Raw genomic sequence first — 1,426 nt, 5'->3', positions numbered from 1 at the left:
GGCTCTCCGGAGTCACTGGCTTTGCTGTAAATAAATGTGAAACTGTTGACGTCTCATCAGCTTCTCTGTTGATCGGCGTAGGTGGCAGGTGGATGACTCCTTGCTCCAGCAACAATACCTGGAGTGTGACATTTGTCCTTGCTGGGCAGTGCCACTTCCTACTCGAGCATCTAAAACAAAAACTTAAAAGCCCCCCTGGAGCCCTTCCTTTGCCTGAATTTGGTGACAGTTTATGTGTGTTTTGGTCTCTATGCGTCAGGGTTTGGGGCTCAGCCCAACCTTCTGTATGCCCAGGTGGGAGTAGGGTGTGCAGACTTGTAGTTGTCACCCACCAAATGGCCATTGAGTCTGTGAGTGGACATCAGGCCACTGGGGAGTGTCACCCAGCAAGGGATGTATCTGAAATGCTGGCTTTGCCCTGTGTGCCCATCCACTCTGCAGGGAGGCCTGCAGGCTCAGAAAGGGGAGGCCTGACATAGACCCACAGGCTTAGAACAGGCCTGACATAGACCCACAGGCTTAGAACAGGCCTGAGCTAGACCCACAGGCTCAGAAGAGGCCTGAGATAGATCCAAAGGTTCAGAAGGGAACTAAGATAGACCCACAGGCTCAGAACAGGGAGGCCTGAGATGGTCCCCCAGGCTCAGATGGGCAAGGTCTGAGATGACCCTGCAGGCTCTGAACTGAGAGGCCTGAGATAGACCCACAGGCTCAGAAAAGGCCTGAGATGGCCCCACAGGCTCAGAACAGGGAGGCCTCAGATAGATGCATAGCTCAGAAGAGGCCTGAGATAGAGAGACCATGGACTACTCCATCCCCACCAAGTGAGCACCACAGACCATGGGATGCTCCATCCCCACATGGTCAGAACCACAGATGGGGGGAGGGGAAAAGAGAGAGGGGGAGAAAGAGAAGGGGAAAGAAAAAGAAAGGGAAAAAGAGAGAGGAGGTAGAGAGACAGAGAGAGAGAGGAGAGAGAGAAACAGGAAGAAAGAGAAAGAAAGATTGAAAGGGAGAAAGAGGAAGAAAGAGAAGAGGCTGAGAGAGAGAGAGAGAGAGAGACAAAGAGAGAAAAGAGAGATGAGAGGGGCGGCGCCTGTGGCTCACTGAGTAGGGTGCCGGCCCCATATACTGAGGGTGGCGGGTTCAAACCCAGCCCCAGTCAAACTGCAACAAAAATAGCTGGGCGTTGTGGTGGGCACCTGTAGTCCCAGCTACTCAGGAGGCTGAGGCAAGAGAATCACCTAAACCCAGGAACTGGAGGTTGCTGTGAGCTGTGATGCCACAGCACTCTACCCAGGGTGAGAAAGTAAAACTCAGTGTCTAAAAAAAAAGAGAGAGAGAGAGATGAGAGAGAAAAAGAGACAGAATGAGAGAGGGAGAAAGACAGAGATGGGCAAAGAGTGTGTGGGGGAGAAAAAAAAAA

This window comes from Otolemur garnettii, unplaced genomic scaffold, assembly GCF_000181295.1.
Source record: "Otolemur garnettii isolate 467f Iridium unplaced genomic scaffold, OtoGar3 scaffold00065, whole genome shotgun sequence".
NCBI lineage: Eukaryota > Metazoa > Chordata > Mammalia > Primates > Galagidae > Otolemur > Otolemur garnettii.
The sequence above is the reverse complement of the archived record's forward strand: the minus strand, read 5'-3'. Positions refer to the sequence as shown.